General features: G+C 44.6%; 1 protein-coding gene across 2 annotated transcripts in view; it reads right to left on the reverse strand.

Annotated features, from left to right (window-relative positions):
- NEXN (nexilin F-actin binding protein) overlaps window positions 1-15,159 on the reverse strand; it is a 45,605-nt gene extending 30,446 nt beyond the window's left edge. For both annotated transcript variants that reach the window (XM_078854104.1, XM_078854106.1), the window contains exon 1: window positions 14,915-15,159. The gene's annotated coding sequence lies outside the window, so the exon portion shown is untranslated. The remainder of the gene's footprint in view (window positions 1-14,914) is intronic.
- Between the last annotated feature and the right edge of the window lie 5,575 nt (window positions 15,160-20,734).

A 20,734-nucleotide genomic window follows, 5' to 3' on the forward strand; every position in this document is an offset into this window, starting at 1 on the left:
GTTAATTGGTTTAATCACTTGACAGCCCTAATATATTGTATATATTACCATCACTAATGGGACAGAAGGATGATTCAATGGTTAGGGCACTAGCCTGGGACTCGAGACACCCAGGTTTAACTTCCTGCTCTGGCACAAATTTCCTGACTGTTTGACACTGGACAAGTCACTTCAGCCTAGATCTTTCAAAGGTTCCTAAGTGCCAAACTACTATTGATTTCAATGTAAGTTGGGTGCTTAACTAACTTTGAGGATTTGGGCCTCAGTCTGTTTGCGTCTGAGTTCCCCATCTGTAAAAGGGAGACATTAGTACCTCCCTATCTCCCGGGGCTGTTGTGAAGATAAAGACAGTGAGGTGCTCAGATAGTACAGTGATGAGGATGGGACATGGTACCTTAGGAAGATACTCAGTTACCTGGTACAGTGCTCTGTGAGCTAAGACCTCTAAACACACTTTAAAGACGACAGCATTTCATATCTTAAAACTATGCTATATTCATATGTTACTCCATTCAAATTGTGAATTAGCTCAAGTGAACAAAATGAAAAATAAGGATAATACATTACAAAATGTGCTTAACCTCCCTTATTCTGACAATTTAATTATCATTGGTAGCATACAGCTAAGTAGTGTATATTATGAAAATAATGAGGTTCCTGAAGTGAAACACGCAGGGGCCAGGACCAAGACTTGCCAAGTTAACACCTTCATCTGTATTTTTCATCTGTAGAATTTGCTACCCCTCGAGAGCAGTACAGTCCTTGACCTAGACACCTCCAGAACTGATACCAGATCAGCTTTTCACACAATCTTTCCGCAATGGGAAAGATGAAACAGTCCGAATGGTTATTTCTGGACTAGTCAGCGAGGCTCAGGCACACACAAAAATGAAAGGAGTACAGTGATGTTATGTGGAAGGTGCCTAACTTCTCTGGCAGGTGCACTGAAAAAGTATAGATAGTATTTGGAGGAAAGGTTGTCTCCGTGTCCTTTCAATTACTGACTTCTCTTCAGATAGTGCCAACCATGTCCCTGAAACCAACTCTAGTAATGGTTTCAGGGACATGAACAAGTACCCATTAAACTACCTTTATTCCACAGAGCACACTTTACATCTGTTTGGTAATGAAGAAAAGTACTTATCAATCTGGGCTGGATAAGTCAATGACCTAGATATAAAAGACTATATCCTACCACCACACTAACAAATTGTAGCATTTTTATATAGTGTGCACATAACTGAGACCTGTAATTGCTGACCACAGCAACTGTACTTGTCAACATGAGAAAAAACACACAAAGAGACAGATTTGTTCCATTGTGGCTCTTCAGTGAGAGGGGTTTTTTTTTTCTTTGCAACAGACCATATATGAAGCTTTGGTGTTGAAATGCAAACTGACATCTGTGCACTCTTTACTAGTATGAAAAGCCACACTAGTTAACGTAAGCAGAGATAAAAACCTCAGGAGCAAGCAAAACAATCTAATGCTAAAGATAGTGTACGTGCAATGCTAGTAAAAGGCATGACCAAAAATGGTGGTATTCCCTAATCTAGAGGTCAAACCAAGTAGTTTATTCTACCACATGTAATCACAATTAGCTCATTCCTAAAGGTTAAAAGTCAATAAGCCTTGCTCAGTTTTATTCAAACCCGCATCAAGCATCTCAACTGGTGTTTTACCATTAAGTGCTCCTATCTATAATTGTGTTGGCACATTCCATAAAACTACTCTGTGCGTGTGCCAACTGTGCTTTGTTCATGCTTGGCTACTTCTGAGGACTACCTTCCATACGTATTCATTTTCTGCATCAGTGGCCTCATCTACAGAGTTCTCAAATAATACCACCTTTCCAGCAAAAACTTAAAGATATCTCTAGGAATGTGTTAGTACAGTTTTAAAACTTTGTATGTTCGACCAAATAGACTGTTGAGGCTATAACCAGAAGGAAGGAATTCACAAGAAAAAACTTTATTTCCTGAAGCAGCATTAGGTCTTATGGCTAGCACCTGTGAAAATCAAGTTTATTTGATTAAAGCCACATAATACTCAACATTGCATGGTACAGTTTGATTTTTTCATTACACGTTAGCTGTTTTCTTAGACCATGTGAAAGGCATCTTCTCTTGTTTTTCAATGTAATGACTTATAAAATAAGGCCTCAGTCCTGCAATGAATTCCATGTGAGCACAGGGGTCTGCCTATGCTTAGCTCATTGCTGGATTGGCGCCGACGTCTCTCTTCATGAAACTGCTATAATTTGTTATATACCTTTTTTAAAACGCTTATTCTATATTTTAGCTTTTTAACTTAAAATAGCTGAAAATAATGAATGGAAATAGTTTTATAAATGTAAATATTTCTCTGCACTATTTGTAAGCAACAAAACACTGCAATACTATTAAAAGGAAGCAGAATGACAACCTGACTAATCTATTTCACTGCCTGAAATGACTGAAAAGCAAGAAAAAACGGTTACTTACTGTCTCGTAACTGTTGTTCTTCGAGATGTGTTGTTCACATCCATTCCACATTAGATGTGCAGGTGTTGCGTGCACAAGCGTCGGAAACTTTTTCCCTTAGCAGCTCCCATCGGGCCAGCAGGTCCCCCAAGTGGCACCACTGTGCCCCGCATATATACCCCCGCCAGTTCCTTCTTGCCGGCGACTCCGACAGAGGGGTAGGAGGCTGGGTGTGGAATGGACGTGAACAACGCATCTTGAAGAACAACAGTTACTAGAAAGCAAGTAACCATTTTTTCTTCTTCGAGTGCTTGTTCAAGTCCATTCCACATTAGGTGAATTACAAGCTTACTTCTGGAGGAGGGTAGGAGTCACGGAACAACTGCTCGGAGGACCGCTCTGCCAACTGCTGCGTCCTCTCTGGCCTGCTTGTTGACCACATAGTGGGTTGTGAAGGTGTGCACCGAGGACCAGGTGGCTGCTCTGCAGATCTCCTGGATCGGGACCTGTGCCAGGAATGCCGTGGAGGTCGCCTGCGCCCTGGTCGAGTGGGCCATGACCGCCGGGGCCAGAACACCTGCGAGCTCATAGCACACCCGGATGCAGCTTGTAATCCAAAATGAAATCCGCTGCGCCAACACTGGGAGGCCTTTTAACCTCTCGGCCACAGCCACAAACAGCTGCATGGATTTGTGAAAGGGCTTAGTGCGCTCCAAACAGAACGCCAGCACTCAATGCCCATCCAAGGTGTGCAAGCTGCAGCGACTCAGGTCCATATGGGGTTTCGGGAAGAACACCAGCAGACAAATGTCCTGGCCGAGATGGAATTGGGACACCACCTTAGGGAGGAACTTGGGGTGCAGCCGGAGCTGCACCTTGTCCTTGTGAAATACTGTGTATGGTGGCTCAGAGGTGAGGACCCTCAGTTCGGACACCCTTCTGGCTGAGGTAATGGCAACCAGAAATGCCACCTTCCAGGAAAGGTGGAGGAGAGAACAGGTAGCGAGGGGCTCGAAAGGGGGTCCCATGAGTTTAGAAAGGACCAGGTTAAGGTTCCATGGAGGGACTGGGGGGTGGGAGTATGGGAACACCCTCTCCAACCCTTTATGGAACCGCCCCACCATTGGGTGGGAAAACATCGAGCCCCCCGAGAACCCCGATGGAAGGTGGAAATGGCCTCCAGATGCACACTGAGTGAGGACGGGGCTAGCCCTTGCTGTTTGAGGTGCAGGAGGTACTCCAGAATGGCCTGCACCAGGGCCTAGCCCGGCCGCACCTGTCGGGGTTCACACCAACATGAGAACCTTTTCCACTTGGCCATATAGGCCGTCCTGGTAGAGGGCTTTCTACTGCCAAGCAGAATCTGCTGCACGGGAAAGGAGCACTGGCTCTCCAGGGCGTTTAGCCTCAGAGCCTTCACGCCATCAGGTGCAGTGACTGCAGGTCGGGGTGGAGAAGCCGCCCGCTGTCCTGTGTAATGAGGTCCCCGTGTAGGGGCAGGACTACTGGGGCGTCCACCGACAGCTCTAGGAGCGATGTGTACCAGTGTTGGCAGGCCCAGGCTGGGGCGATGAGAATCACCGCCACCCTGTCCCTGCACACCTTGAGCAGGACCTTGAGCACCCAGAGGAGTTGGGGGAAGGCATACACCAAGCCCCCTCTCCACGGGATTGCAAACACATCTGCAAGTGGGCCCGGGCTCCGGCCCTGGAATGAGCAGAACCGCGGGCACTGGGCGTTGGCCCTAGTGGCAAACAGATCTACCCGGGGAAGCCCCCACCTGCGGAAGAGCAAAAGCACGACATCCGCCATGAGTGCCCACTCGTGCATGCGGTACGACCTGCTGAGGGAGTCCGCCAGCTCGTTCCACACCCCCTGGGAGATAGGACACCTCGAGGTGAATCGCGTGGGCTATGCAAAGGTCTCAGAGGAGGAGAGCCTCGCGACAGAGTGGCGAGGAACAAGCCCCACGCTGCTTGTTTATATAACGTTGTCTGTAGCATTGTCTGTCAGAACTGTCACACTGTGACCACTCAGAGTGGCATGAAAGGTCTGGCAGGCGAGACGAACCGCCCTGAGCTCCTTCACGTTGATATGGAGCGACCACTCTGCCTTGGACCACAACCCCTGCATCATGAGGTCCCCCATGTGAGCCCCCAATCCGTGGTCTGACGCGTCCGTCACCAGTGTCAGGTCCAGAAGTGGGGCGGCAAAGGGGATGCCTTCGCAAACCACAGGCTGGGACTACCACCACAGCAAAGAGTCCAGCACCGTCTGGTGTTGGTGCGGAGACCGGGACCACTGCACTGAGTAACTTGCCCTGGATGGGGCCCCTTGGCGCTCCTGATAGGCCCAGGGGGTCAAGAAGAGCCAATGGCCTGGCGGCCCCCATTGAGGTTGCCAGCTTCCCTGAGGGTCCCTGCTGTCCGGGCCCCTGTGTGGGTAGCTACTCCGACCGGAGCCGGCGCCAGACTGCAGCGACACCGATTGTGAAGGCCATGGTGGTGCCAATGATCTGTGCTGGCAGGAGAATGAGCGGCTCCTGGCTGAGCGGGACCGGTGCTGGCAAACAGTGGCGGTCCTGGACCGGGACCGTCAGCAGGAGACCTCTGGCGAGGGCTGTCTCAACTCCTCCCGGTGCCAGTCTCTGGGCGGTGCCGGAGAGTGGTGTGCCCTTCCTGGTGCTTCTTCGCGTCGACCTGCTGCCAGTGCCGCTTCTGGGCCGCTGGCAAGTGCGAATCTGCAGAGTCGAAGCTTGACCGGGACCAACTCCGGGACTGGTGCCGGGACGGTGTCTTCGAGCGGCACATCATTGCTGGCTTACCCTTTGATGGCGCTCGAGGCATGAGTGCCGGAGGGTTCTCCCCATACGGGAGGGGGCTCACCGCCGACACCTTGATGAGGTCCTTTGCGGCCTCAAAGGTGCCAGGCATAGAGGGCTGATCCGTTATACCCTTGAGCCCATCGTCCGCACTGAGCTCACTTAGGTTTGGGCTCAGTGGAGCTTGTGCCGCCGGGACCGCCTGTGTCAGCACTGGTACTGCGGTCTTCCTGCTCTTGTTGGCGCTCGGTGCCTTGGGAGGCGCCAGCCTCCTGTGTGGGGAACGACCACGCCTTCCTTCAGGCTGCGCTGGGGGCCGCACCGGGGAGGACGATCGGTGCCGGGGCCTAGCCTGGAGCTCCGGGGCTGACAGTTTACGGTGCTTCGCCAGTGCCAGGTCTCCTGACGGCTCCGGGGCACTATGCACTGAAGAAGCCTGAGCCGGTGTCGGGTGCTCTGGGCCCGGCGGCTGCAATGCGGCCGCCATCAAAGTTGCTTTAGGTGAAAGTCTCTTTCTTTCCTTGTCCTTGGCTTGAACACCTTGCAAACCCTACACCTTTCAGTTTGATGTCCGTCCCCCAGGCAACATAGACACGAGCTGTGGGGGTCATTAACTGGCATAGGTTTGCGGCACGTGGCACAAGCCTTGAAGCCATGGGCCTGAGGCATGCCCTGCGCGGCCCAGGGCCGGTGCTGGAGGCCTCCAAGCACCTAATCACTTAAGTGTTCACAATCTATATGTAAACGAACTGATAACAGCTACTCTAAAGGCTAAGGGACTGCTCTTCTATGAAAGAGAGAGAGGTTGTTCCAACACCACCACGGAGGGCAAGAAGGAACTGGAGGGGGTGGGGCCGGCGGGGGTATATATGCAGGGGGCAGTGGCGCCACTCGGGGGGCCCGACGGGAGGCGCTAAGGGAAAAAGTTTCCAACGCTCGTGCACGCGGCGTGCGCACACCTAATGTGGAATGGACGTGAACAAGCACTCGAAGAAGAAGCAGATCAATTCCTACAATAATCTAGACTTAAATGTTTAATTTTTTTTTTTAATAATGAAGAAGGTGTTAGGAACACAGGCACTTGAATCTTTAATATGGAATTCTGATATGCTAACAGATGGTCTTTAGACCACAGTAGTTACAACAGCAAGAAATAACAGTGTGTGAGAGTAATTAGGCACCTGATTCTGCTGTGGTTTATAAAAAAACAAAAACTTTCCACCAACTTCAGTTCATTAGGAGTTTTAGGTACATATCCTCTCACAGGATCAGGACTTCTAACAAGCCCAAATGTAACCAATCTCAAAACAAGTATTTTTTATCAGCCTTCCAAAAAGAAAGTGGATACATTAATAATACCAAATACCCTACTCATGAACTGATAAAAAGCAGGTGCGTGAGTTTGTTAGAGTTATTTGAACTGTTGAATAAAAACACAAAAAATACTCAAACCAGCTGTAGTTTCCGTTTGGCCTGTCTGTAAGTTGGTGATAGCATGTTTAATTCTGTTGTGTCTAGAAATGCTCTAGATGCTTCTTGCAAGCATTTTTGTGGTATCTGGATTCCTGCAAACATTAGCAGGTGTCAGTTTACCCTTTGAGCATTTTTTTTTAGGGTATATCTCATGCTGTTTTCTTAGTGTCCTCAAGTGGCAACCCTGTTGTGATAACATTGGCCTGTTCTGTTTGGTTAAACAGAACCTTGGCTATCAAGATCCACCTGGAAAAGTCGGGAAAGGAAACATCACACTCCTGCCCCCCAACCCTTGTTTCTGATTTTGGCAGCCTCAGAACTAGCAGATTCATGTCTTACGTTTAAAAGATAAATAAATACAGCTAAATCAGTTTTACCGCATGCATTTAACAGAAACTTAAAACAATCATTTTTAACATTCACAAATTGGCACACCTATTCAACTTTTGTTCTCCTTTGCCCTACAAAATCTTTGGAAATCAGATGGACCTTTCAGTGGACCCTGAAAGCCACCAAATCTAGGCTCTAGAAGAAGAGGGTTCCAAAGATGACCTTGTACAGGGCACTACTTCTCTGTCAGCTGACATACTCCCCACCACCTTAATACATGGGACTGGTTATATACTCTATATGTGACTTCCCCTTAAGATAATCTGGAAATTGTAGCTAGTACAGAATGCAATTGCTTACTATGTAGATTTCAGCATAGGTAGTACATTACGTTTATGTACCACCATCAGCACCATTTAAGGACTTTGAATTTTTAAAAATGCTTTTAAATTTGGGCATTGCATATGTTCAAGACTATTTTGTGGGGAAGCTACAATTAGCTGAACACCTCAACTTCACATTGACAAAGGCATGGCTGACTACAGTGAGGTCCACATTCAGAAAGTCTGCAATCTTCTTACTAAGAAAACATGTTGGCAAAACACTTTTGGCAACTACTACTACTTGACCATCCAAATGCAGATTCAACAAGACTCCACATTGTGAGTCTGAAAAATGTCAGGCATATTTCTGTAAGTGGGAACACTGATATGAGTACCATTTCAGGTTGCCACCTTTCTAACTCCTGGTAACCAAACTCTGAGGCCCCATCCCCTATCCTGCCTCTGCTCCACCTCTTTGCCTGAGGTCCCACCCCCTTCCCTCTCTGGATTGTCTCAAGGACCCGGTCTATGAAGGCAGTGTAAAGTGCCCTTGAAGTAGTAAGTGCCTTGAAGTAGTAGTAGTAGTAAACTATGCACCTGACAATCCTAAATGGCACCCAGACAAAGAAGCTAAAAACCAGACTGTCCGGGTAAAAAACGGATGGGTTGCAACTCTAATGACATTTCTTCTAGTTGCTTCCCCATCCTATAAGTATCACTTTACTCTTAATCTAAATTTCACACATAGCTAGATGGCTCTAATCCAATTACTGCAATTATTTTTTGAGGCTGGGTAAGTCATTATACTCCACCATCTATGTCAGAAGAAATGGAGATATAGAGCAGTACATTTGTTGCACGCTAACTACATTTCAGCCCATGGCTGCACTCCTTATAACATCCTATATACCTTGAACAGAAACAGTGACGGAACTGAATACTGTTTGATGCCTAAGAGAGCATTTGTCTGATACTACCCTCTAAGATCTTTCAGAAAGAAAGGAACAGAGCTACTTCCTCACCATTTCCAAGTGGGGCAGATCAAAGCACACTACGGAACTTTTCATGCACAGCAACAGACTCCATGCAGACACTCCATGTGCGACAGTCTAATCAGAGGTAGGTTTACACCCCAACTTGCTGCATGCTGTTTATATAATCAAGCCCTTTATATGTCTTTGCTTGGACCTACACATAAGTAATCTACCCCTCATGAGCAAAAATATTAGGTGAAGGATCCTTCAGAATGGCCTTATCACTAGGAAAGAATCAACCAGTATGGTCTCTGGAATATGCTGCTTCTAAATTAGAGGGCATTTTGCTATTAGTGCCTTCACTAATTCCCTTGGTTAGGGGGAACTATTACTGCTTCTAAAAGTCTCAGTTACATATCCCAGTTTTGGAAGAAAGTGTGTCCCAGTGAAAGCAAGTGCTTGTAACAGAAGCGAGGCTTACTCTCTGGGGAGGCAGAGGCCAACTGTATATAGGCCTTGTGTATTTTTACCACATCAATGGGTGCTGTGTCTTCATCGTATACTTGGTTGTGCATAACAATCATATCTCAGCTTTTCAGGGAAAGTTTGCTTCCTTGATATCACAATACTTTTCCAATTTTTCTGTACATATTTTTGGTTACTGGAGCCCTCCCATACAGTTTCCCTTCTGTAGTACTCCCATAGTTGGAATGACAAACCTGAATACGATGGAGAAATAAATTTATTATCTGATTATTTTGCTTCTTGGACTAGTCAGTCTTGTCATCTCATTGCCTCTCTAACTGATATACATCTAAAGTAAAATTTCAGTTCAGCTGGGTGAAGGTGTATCTCAGGAAATATTAGTCTAATGTTTTAATACTGTTAATCAAAGTTCTTAGACTATGTTTAGTCTGTATAAACAGTCTAGCTGTTTTTCCCAGGGGTTTTCCCAGGAGGGGAAGCCAAACCTCCATCCTGTGATTGACAGGTCTGATCTGGCCCCGGAGCTGCAGAGCAGAGGAAAACCTATTATTAGAATGGCTTGTCTGCATATGATGGAGAAGATTGTTACTCAATAGGCTAAAATGAAATCTTAACTATGGTGCTTGGTGAATATCACAAAGACGGTAACAGATGTAAAACTAGGAAACAGGTTAGGCAATGTTATTGGTTCAGCTGCTATGCGAAAATATCTGAATCTGCGCAGGATTGTTTAAAAAACACAATTTACTTATCTTACTGGTTCTAAGATGGGGGGGAGGAGACAGGAAATGATCAACTATATGATATGTCTTTAGCTGGTATAATTGTGTCACCTCTCTCTCTCTCTCACACACACACACATCACCGCTATTCAGACAAAATTAAAATAAATACAGAAAGATGTTACAAGACAGCAAAAATTTTATTCTTCCTTATCACCTCTTAAGCCGAAAAGTCTGTTTAAACTTAATGTATCCCCACTTATGTAAGAGTTACACCACCCTTTCATAAAATCATAGAATAACAGAGTTGGAAGGGACCTCTGGAGGCCATCTAGTCCAACCCCCTGCCCAGAGCAGGACCAATCCCAACTAAATCATCCCAGCCAGGGCTTTGTCAAGCCTGACCTTAAGAACTTCTAAGGAAGGAGATTCTACCACCTCCTTAGGTAACGCATTCCAGTGTTTCACCACCCTCCTAGTGAAAAAGTTTTTCCTAATATCTAACCTAAATCTCCCCCACTGCAACTTGAGACCATTACTCCTTGTCCTGTAATCTGCTATCACTGAGAATAGTCTAGATCCATTTTGTTCTTTAACTGAACAAAAGCTGTTGCATAGCCTTCATGAAATAAAGTTATTCTAGATTTTGTTTTAAAATATGTTGTCTATCATTAGCGGAAGACCTAAGGCACATAAAAACTGTTCTTACTTCCTATTTTGAAGCAATTTACTTATATTAGTTTGAAACTGTGAAAACTTATGTTTAGCAATAGACTAATGAACATTCTCATATAGATAGTACAGATGGAGAAGACCTACTTGGGGAGATAGTCCACTGCTACTCTACCCCTAAATAAATTGCTACTTTTTGCAGATACAGGAATTGAAAGCTAGGTTGAAAAAAATATATCTAATTCCTCAATAACTCCTCTTTCTGATAGGCTCACTTACTGTCTTGCTGGCAACTGTATAAACAAGTATTTTCATTAGTCTTATGTTTACCATCTGTCTCCTTTTAATGACCTACCCACAGAGAAGATTGTTTTATAAGTAGGAAACAATCTTTTGAGACTTGGAAATGTATTACTTATGGTCAAGGCTCTTAAGGACAGGAAAGCACAGTTGTACTTGTTAACATATTTAATAAAAACTGAGTTTAATAAAGCTGGGAAGAGGACACAGGAAAGCATTCCCCCTGCTTATTGTTCATCATGTGAGCCCTGCTTAAACCCTGATTATAACTTTCTAAAACCAATCTTTTAAAATATAGCCGGATAAGGCCTAGTTTGAAATGAGATACCTCAACTGGTGTAATCTTCTATTGCTCCATTGACTTAAATGGAGCTGACTCTTTATACCAGTTTAGAATCTTCCCCCTAGAATCTTATTCTGCATTAATTCACTACAAAACCAACTCATATTTTTGCATATTTTATATAAGAGAAACTATTTCCCCCCAAAATTACATGAAATTGATGTGCGTGTCTAGAATATCAACCAGCAACTAAACCAAGGCTCCCACTGAACAGAGATGATATTCATTCTCCCTTTCCCAAACTTTAAAAATCCAGTTTTATAAAGTGAAGTTGCTCAGTTTACAGCTCAAAGTTAGATGCATGACTCTATGTTACAGCTAAAGTATCATAGCGGAATAATCTTAGCAGACATTATTATGGTAAAACAGATTATTGTAAACGCTTTGCTTATAGTGTAATAAGCACCATTACCATAGCATCTCAGCTCTATGTCCAAACTGAAGATAACCTTTTCTGTATGATAGAGAGTGGCCTTCTTGTTCCTACCAGGTTTAAGACAGTAGGGAACAATCTTCAGGGCTATGTTCCAGAAAAAATGTCTGGGGGAGGGGGAGGATCTGCTCTGTTACTGGGAGAAGGCCTACTTTGGGTAACTTTACACTGGGCCTAAGGCCTAAGCTACACTGGAAGGGGCGGGGGGTTCGAACTAAGATATGCAACTTCAGCTTTGCTATTTGTGGTGTACAGGCATCGATTCGGGGATCAATTTATCATGTCTAGATGAGACACGATAAATCGATCCCCAATAGACTTACCCTATATAGCAAGACTTTGACTCATCCTAATTTCTGGTGCTAGAGAGAGAGAAAGCAATGGGCTCAGCCCTAAACTACAAGATCCCACATTATTACAGATGCTGCAGCAGAATAGAGAAGCAGATATGATGGAGACAGTTTAACGAAGGCTAATAGAATGTTTTAAAGATAAACACTAGGACCGTGAAATGCAGAATTATATAAGGCAAGGATCCAGGGTAGAGCGTGGAGTACTGTTGTGATTTGCTTTCTGTAGTTTGCCCTTCCTGGAAAGTAGGACACTGCTTGTTGAACTAGATACAGTTTCCATCTAGACCCCAAGATCATTGTCCAGATAGAATACACCGCAGTAATCCAGGGTGGAAGTGATAAATGGTTAGATCTCTGTAGTTATGCCTGCATTTGACAGGAGAGGATGAAGTCTCCTGGCTCAGTGAAGATAAAAGGCATTTCTGGCTGCTGCTTCTGTTGGATAGTCCAGGAGTAGAGCTGATGCCAACAGGACTGAGAGACTGCGTAACACCTTGAGGTCACAGCTCCTACTACTTCCTTGAAATGCTTTCTTCTGCTTCTCACCATCACTTCAGTCTTCCTAGACTGAGTCTGACTCATCTTTTTTTCCCCATCTAGGTTCCAATTTACTTCAGACACTGGAACAGCTAGGAAATGGCATTCTCTCCTGTTCAGCAGGAGATCCTTAGAGATGAGTTTAAGCACAGTAGGCTATACTGGCTTCTTCCATTGAGGAAAATATTCCCTCACAGGAAGTGTTCAAAGAACAGCTATCTTAAACTTTATGGGCCCAATACATATTTCCATCTACTTGTATATTTCTAGGATATAAATGATAATTACTCATTGTCAAATCTTCAGAATACTTCTTCTACCTTTTATCAACTGTATTTCTTACAGATATATATTTCTTCAATTAGCAACAGATCTCCCTTATCATTAAAAGAAATGTCAGAACAAATTACATCTGCAAAATACATTCTCAAACATAAAATTCAATTACAACTAAAATATGACATTCTGATAATGATAGTTTGAGAAAGCAATGTAAAATGTACTCATAAAATACGTTTTCAGATTACTTTTAATAAAGTCAAGCAGACAAAACTATAATTACATTTATTTTATCTGAAAATATATCTAACATCAGAGATTTCACCAGTTGGAAGCAACTTATAGAGACATTTTGGATGAAAACAGAACGGAAGGGAAGGAGGAATTTATTTTGTCATCCATATTGAACTCAAACTACTGAGAGACAGACATAAGAAATGGCTTGCACACTCACATCTCTACCAAAGAGAGAGAAAGTGTTTTTAAACAACTCAATCAAAATAACAATGTTAGCAAAAAGGTTAGCTGCTCAAATTACTGACTCCATTCATATTTCTTTCCTGGGTTTCTTTTGTAAAGACAAACATCATAAACTGAACATTTTGAAATACTATTGAATTAATACTAATACAGCTCATTACAGCATTTGATATCTGTAATAATTTTACATTAAAATTTGCTATAAATGCCCCACCACTTCACACTGGTCTAGATCACAATTTTATTAAACTGGCATATTGTATTTAACAAAACACATTAAAATGCCAGAGACTTGTCAGTTTTTGCTACAGGCCAATAAATTACACTATCTACTGTCCTGAACTGGGCCACAGTTTAAGGAGTAAAGACCATTTTGGTCTGTCTGTCTCATTCATCACTGTCTCCAGGTAGGCCCTCTTGATTCTTTACTGGCCAACTATTTCCCCACATCCATTATTTATTGATATTTTTTAAAAAATTAGTTAAGTAAAATAGATAGTAATTGTTTCTGTGTATAAAGCATAGAGAAGGGGACATGTGGCTAAAACAGTGCTTTATTGGAGCATGTTAGCAAAGCATTTTTTTGCTATAACTAATGTCATCCAAAGGTGCCTTTTATTAAATTTAGTGAAAGTGAAGCAAGCAGCAGTGACCACAATTATAAAAATAAGCAAATGAGTGCAGTGCTGGTTTGCTGAGTTAGATTTAGGATATAGGCTGATGACAGCCCTTCCACCCCCTCACCCAGGGACTCTGTCACCACTAACCAACCCTGGCACTATTTTTAGCTCAGCATCTTATTTCCAGTGGACATCTCCTTAGTCTCCGATCAGTTCTACCCCCTGCAGTGTTAAGAGGTTTCCTTTTCACTATAGCCTGACATCTGGGGCACCCAAACCACAGGTTAACTCAAGTCAATCACCAGGAATGGGTTAAATTCCTGAAAGGGCAGGGTCCCCAAGCACTGCTGTGGGTGAGGAAACATGGGCCGGTGGATAAGACTTGCTTCACTTCTCCCCCTCAGACCAGGCGCAGCTCATTTGTAGTGAGCTGTAGCTCACGAAAGCTTATGCTCAAATAAATTGGTTAGTCTCTAAGGTGCCACAAGTCCTCCTTTTCTTTTTGCGAATAAAGACTAACAGGGCTGCTACTCTGAAACCTCTCATTTGTAGGGTAACGCAGTCCAGTCACACTGACTGCTCAGGCCTGGACTGTGCTAGCTGGCGTCCCCCAACGCTGAGCTCCTGTGTCTGACACAGCCCTCCTGCTGTCTCGCCCTGTGTGCGCGCTGCTGGGCGGCTGAAACGGCTTCAAAGCCTGAGAGGGGCAAGTTGGGGGGCTGCCCCCGCGAGATGACACAAATCACCGGTGTCCCTCTGAATCGCAACGAAACAGGCGCCTCATTTGCTCACTTCCCTGCCACTACGGGAGCCTGCGGCTGCAAGGACCTAGTCTCCCGCTCCCGGGCTGCGTAATACTTGGGTCGCATTTCAGGTGTTGCGTTTAGGGTGCGGGCGCTGGGGGTGGCCTGCGATACGCAGGAGTCAGGCTGGACGACGGGGTGCCGCCTTCTGGCCTTAATATCGATGACGCTCTGCCAGGGATTGGGAACGGCGACGCCAGGGGGGCGACAGGGGGAGCCCCGGGAGAGGGGAAAGAGGAGCCCCAGCGCAGCCAGGCTTCTGGGAACAGCCCAGCGGAGGCGGGCAGGGGACTGGGAGAAGCGGGGCCGGGCTCCGCGGCGGAGAGGAGAAGGGGGAGCCGCAGGACGGGACAGAGGAGCAGGGCACAGGGCGGAGACGGGTCGGGCTCGGCATGGCCCGGGCAGGGAGCAAGGGTTGCGGTGCCCTGGCTGCGCGGAGCGGGAGCCGCGCCGGCCCCACTGAAGTTTTCCGGAGGAGTTTTATGCCCCGCGGAGCGTCTTACCTGGGGGTCCTGCCCGCGGCTCCGGCTCACGCTAATCCCGGCGGCTCGCGGGTGGGCGGGCGAGCTGGCTGGCTGGGGAGCGGCGGCGGCGGCGCGGCTGTGGCTGCTGCTGAGCGCCCCTTGGCTGCCGCCGGCTCTGCAAGTTTCCATAAAAGTCCTGGTGCGCAGCCCTCGCCCGCATTCCAGGCGCGCCCCGGCCCGGCTGCAGCTGTCCCGACGCAGGCAGGCAGGGCCCGCCGCGGCCCCCTCCCCGCCGGCACAGGCCGACTCAGCGCGCCTGGGGCAGAGCCAAGCCCCCGGCCGCGGCGGCTGGGTTATTTTGAGCTGGAAGCACCACAGGCTATAAATAACCTGGGGCTCTGGGGAGCAAAGCGTTCCCGGGGCCGGGCCCCGCGCAGGCGGCCTCCCGCCGGGATCACTTGACAGGAGGGGAAGGGGACCCAAGGAAGCCTGGCAGGGGACCAGGGCAGCGAAACAGACCTTGCCATGGCCGAGTGGCACCTGCCATGCTGGGCAGAGGTGAGACCTGGCAGGTATACATACCTGGTGCGCCTGGGATATTTGTAAGGCGCCTATCACCTAGTTTCAGAGTGGTAGCCTGTTTGTCTGTATCAGCAAAAACAACGATCAGGTTTCAGAGTAACAGCCGTGTTAGTCTGTGTTCACAAAAAGAAAAGGAGTACTTGTGGCACCTTAGAGACTAACCAATTTATTTGAGCATGAGCTTTCGTGAGCTACAGCTCACTTCATCGGATGCATCTTAATGAAGTGAGATCAGATGCTGTAGCTCACCAAAGCTTATGCTCAAATAAATTGGTTAATCTCTAAGGTGCCACAAGTACTCCTTTTCTTTTTTGCAAAAACAAGGAGGAGTCCTTGTGGCACCTTAGAGACTAACACATTTATTTAGGCATAAGCTTTCCTGGGCTAGAACCCATTTAATCAGATGCAGGGAGTAGAAGATACAGGAGCAGGTATAAATACATGAAAAGATGGGAGTTGCCTTACCAAGTGTCTTCTAAGCAGTCAGAAAATACTTACGGCTCACAAGCCTTTCAAGGGGCCTCTTCCCACACAAAGTTCTGCACCACAGCACGCGGAGATAATGCACTGGCTCATGCTTTGTGAGTAACTGGGATCTGGGCCTCAGGCCCTAAAGCCCTGGGGCATTTTATAGCATCAAGCCCATGAAAGCAGCCAGCTAATAATAGTATGTGACAAAGTTCAGGGTGGTGGAGTGGGGAAGAGTCTAGACAGTACCAGGACTATGGAACTACGTTAGCTACCTAATGAAGAGTGTATAAATTATTCTGAAACAGCCATTTAGGGAACAGATGGTGCCTATCTTCCTTCCCCTGGAAATTAAGAACTTTTCTGTGCTTGATGCACAAATATAACTTTAAAACTTGAATTTTAAATATACTCTCCTCCCCTCCCCCTTTAAACTCACCTATAGAGTTCTTCCTTCCTTAGATTATAAGGTCTCTTAGGCAAGAAGGACTGTCTCCTAGTTACATTTGTTGTACTGTGCTTATCAGAGTGCCTTAGACTTGGTTGCATACGCCTTAGAATAATACATGATATTGCAGCTGGCAGTCTGAACATTGGACTGGAAACAAGGCATATTTTTTTAACACTGAAAGTAATTAACTGTTGGAACAATTTAGCTAGGGTTGTGGTAGATTCTCCATCACTCACAATTTTAAATGAAGATCAGATGTTTTTCTGGAAGATCTGGTCTAGGAATTATTATGGGGAAGTTCCATAGCTTGTGCTATATAAGAGGTCAGACTAAATGATCACAATGGTCCCTTCTGGCCTTGTATTCTATGGAGATTAAAAAAAAAAAAAAAAAAGAGTGAGGATACAAGAATTCCTCATCCTTTCCTCACTTCACTACTGGATGAACCAGTATCTCTGAAATAAACCTTTCGGTTAAAACCAAGATGGGATGATTTAATTTAGACTTCTTTTTAGATAGCAATGAGCAATTTGAAAGACAGAGTTAAAATAAAATGTCTTGTGACTTTGTGGCTACAAGACTTAGATGGGAAAGTACCATCTATTTAGGTTGTTAAAATAATGCTTTTTGCCCTACAAAGCCATTTATAATGTACCCATTACTATGGAAACTGAAAACCTTAAAAATACTAGTGCATGTGAATGATAGATATTATCTTTGCTCCTCCTTTCTAATAACAAATATGATGACTTAGCGCAGGAGGGGTGTCTAATTTAGAGGAGATCACTGGATTCCATATCAAGTTATGGTCCAGGATATAAATTCATAACTTCATAGACTACTCAGTCTAGACACTGCTGCAGGGGAGGTTTGTCTAAGGGAAAAATATAGTTTATGTAGTAACTACACTTTTATTTATAACTTATTCATGTGCTGTCATTATTCAGTGAGAAAACCCACTCTCCTTTAGGCCTCCTGTTTCTGTTCTCTTTCTTTGCATGCATTCTCTGTACTGTCCTTTGGCTTTCTTTCCCTGCAGCAACTTGCAATTCTCATCCCTTGAAGGCTTCACTTCCATCCCCTTTCCCATTAGCTATTAGAGTTGACACACCAATAAAATTAAAAGAGGACAGGCACATTCACACCTCATAGTCACTGTTTCAGACTCTGACAGATATTGTGATATTGGCTTGCACTCTCACCTCATAGGAGCCATCTCATTTTTGATTGAAGTGGCCTTGTCTCTAATGCTCCCCTACTGGGCTCTTCCTTTGACCTGCAGTGGCCTATCACAACCTGCTTCATCCCCCAAATCCCCTTTGGATGTTCAATGATTTGGTTCTCCAGCCATGTCACATAAACGTCTAAACCTCTTCCAGGCTACCACAAACAAGTCCAAATAAAAATCAAAAGAAGTCTTCAAACTAATATCCTGCTACCCCTTTGAAGCTTCATTGTAGTTCCCTTATTGACTTTACCTCAGGGCTTCCACTGCAGGAACCTAACCTGCTCCTATAATGTTCTTCCTCCATTGTTTCCTAGCTATTAAACCCTAGCCCAGGACTTCTCTTTGCCAGAGAGATCTGTCTCCTCTGCAGGTACTCACCAACTGAGCTTCCTCTTACCTCCTGGCCTAAGGAGGCAGAGCTATTAATTACCCCCCAGATGCAAAGCATGACTAATTGGGGTTCTTTCTCTTGCCTTTCAACTGCTGAGGATTAAGCCCCATCAGACACTCCAAGGTCTATGAGCAGGGTCTCTATGGGTCTGTCATGCCACTTACACTCATGACATGGTCTAGATCCTACCTCCAGGCTATACGTTTGACACTCTAGGTCTATATCTTTTCTTCACCTATGTTTTGGTTGATAGAAGAAAGGAGTAATAACTTTTAAACTACAGGACTAAACGACACCAATTTTCTGTTAGACTTTTGCTAGATCATCATCTTACCATGCCAAAAATCATGCTTGGGGATTGTTTAATGCGTAGAATTAAACAAAAAAGGGCCATACTATCAGTTTAAATTAATGCACCTAAATGAAACATGTTCTAATAGTTTCTGCCCCCCTGCTTTTTCTTTTAATTATTTAAATTAAAAAGAGTTTGAGAAGAAAACCCCAATACCTACAAGTTTAATTGGTGCCAAAGGTGGCTGCAAATAAAATATTGGTATATTAAAGTACACACGCACGTTATAGGAAAACCTAATTAAAATGTAGACATGTAAGGAAGTACTGGAGTAGATATGCATCAAGCTGGTCCAACTACATATAATGAATGAGCATTAGAACAAATATATAGTAATTTTTTGCTTTATATATGGAAATTCATTGTACAACTCAAAATGAGAATTATTTTTCTTCTATAGTATTTTCATTGAATTGTTATACTCGATATACACGTTTCATTTAGGCAGTAAACAGTTCACCAGTATGCTTACCCTTAGCCAACTTCAGTTGATACATATTTAGTTTGGTAAAAAACAGACTACATAAGTGAAGTACAATAATCATTAACATATTAAAAGTGAGATTACAACTAAAATCACAGCTAATATAAATATCTTAATCCTTAAAAAGAAAAGGAGTACTTGTGGCACCTTAGAGACTCACCAATTTATTTGAGCATAAGCTTTCGTGAGCTACAGCTCACTTCATCGGGTGCATTCAGTGGAAAATACAGTGAGGAGATTTATATACACACAGAACATGAAAAAAAATGGGTGTTATCATACACACTGTAAGGAAAGTGATCACTTAAGATGAGCTATTACCAGCAAGGGGGGGGGAGGGGAAGAGGAGGGAGAAACCCTTTTGTAGTGATAATCAAGGTGGACCATTTCCAGCAGTTAACAAGAACGTCTGAGGAACAGTGGGGGTGGGGTGGGGGAAAATAAACACGGGGAAACAGTTTTACTTTGTGTAATGACCCATCCAGTCCCTATTCAAGCCTAAGTTAATTGTATCCAGTTTGCAAATTAATTCCAATTCAGCAGTCTCTCGTTGGAGTCTATTTTTGAAGACTTCTTGTTGTAATATTGCGACTTTACAACAAAAAGACTTCAAAAACAGACTCCAATGAGACACTGCTGAATTGGAATTAATTTGCAAACTGGATACAATTAACTTAGGCTTGAATAGGGACTGGATGGTCATTACACAAAGTAAAACTGTTTCCCCCTGTTTATTTCCCCCTGCTCTCCTGCTAGTAATAGCTCATCTTAAGTGATCACTCTCTTTACAAGTGTGTATGATAACACCAATTTTTTCATGTGGTGTGTTTATAAGTCTCCTCACTGTATTTTCCACTGAATGCATCCGATGAAGTGAGCTGCAGCTCACGAAAGCTTATGCTCAAATAAATTGGTTAGTCTCTAAGGTGCCACAAGTACTCCTTTTCTTTTTGCGAATACAGACTAACAGGGCTGCTACTCTGAAACTTATCTTAATCCTTGTATCATTTAATGTTTCTGACTGACCTTAGCAGTACCGTATGGCTTTTGCATGTAACTTGCTCCAACTAGCATCAAAATTTGCATTCAAAAGTAGCATGTTTGAACAAATAAATTCAGTTCTGATATTTCATTATGAAACACTACATATAAACCACTGTAGTGCAGTAGGAGACGTACCATAAATACTGAAGTGTAACTTTGGCATTCCTGCTTCCCAGGATAGCAGGCATAGGTAGAAAGCACTTCAGATATATGTAGCTGGTTAGCAACAGATCTTCTTTACGTACTTTCTTCTAGGCAACCATGCAAAGGAATTAATTTCTGTGACAGAAGCAGCCAGCTGTAGGATGAACTAGAAAGAAAAAAATTACAGTCCAAATAACTGCATCCATGAACACTGACTCCTCCTCTCCAAATCTGTATCCATTTTCATCAGCACAGTTTATTGGAAGTTCACATAAGTACTACTTGCTACATACTATCTGAAGCACACAGTGGTGACCATTTCGCTGAAAAGCAAGATAGTGACTACATCAGAACAGGAAACATGTGAACCTGATTTAGAGCCTAATCCTAATTCTGTGCGATGCTGACTACCACCAGCTTCTACAGGTTTAAAAGGATTAAAAATTAATATATTGAATTATCATCTATGTTCTACACCAGTGGTTCTCAAACAGTAGGTCAGGACCCCAAAGTGGGTCACGACCCCTTTTTAATGGGGTTGCCAGGGCTGGTGTTAAGACTTGCTTGGGCCCAGGGCCGATGCCCTGCCACCCAGGGCCAAAGCAGAAGTCTGAAGACTTCAGCTCTGGATGGCGGGGGTCAGGTTACAGGCCCCCTGCATTGGGCTGAAGCCCTTGGGCTTTGACCCCCTCCCCTCATGCCCAGGGTGTGGGGC

Source organism: Lepidochelys kempii, chromosome 8 (assembly GCF_965140285.1).
Source record: "Lepidochelys kempii isolate rLepKem1 chromosome 8, rLepKem1.hap1, whole genome shotgun sequence".
Taxonomy (NCBI): Eukaryota; Metazoa; Chordata; order Testudines; family Cheloniidae; genus Lepidochelys; species Lepidochelys kempii.